The following is a 200-nucleotide window of genomic DNA, read 5'->3' as shown; positions in this document are numbered from 1 at the left end:
AATGGCACAAAAGATAAGAATTCTCGTCTACACAACCTTGCAATAACCTCCCCTCACCCGTTATATCCGGAACGCAACCCTACAGGAGTCACCAGACGCAGTGTTCGTGTTCCTGCATAAGTTAGCGTTCGTTATCCCTCGCCGTCTAACTTTTGTCCGAATGCCCGCTTCTGTGACTTCTTGTAGTAGATGAATCAGGA

Source organism: Penaeus monodon, chromosome 25 (genome assembly GCF_015228065.2).
Source record: "Penaeus monodon isolate SGIC_2016 chromosome 25, NSTDA_Pmon_1, whole genome shotgun sequence".
Lineage (NCBI taxonomy): Eukaryota > Metazoa > Arthropoda > Malacostraca > Decapoda > Penaeidae > Penaeus > Penaeus monodon.
The sequence above is the reverse complement of the archived record's forward strand: the minus strand, read 5'-3'. Positions refer to the sequence as shown.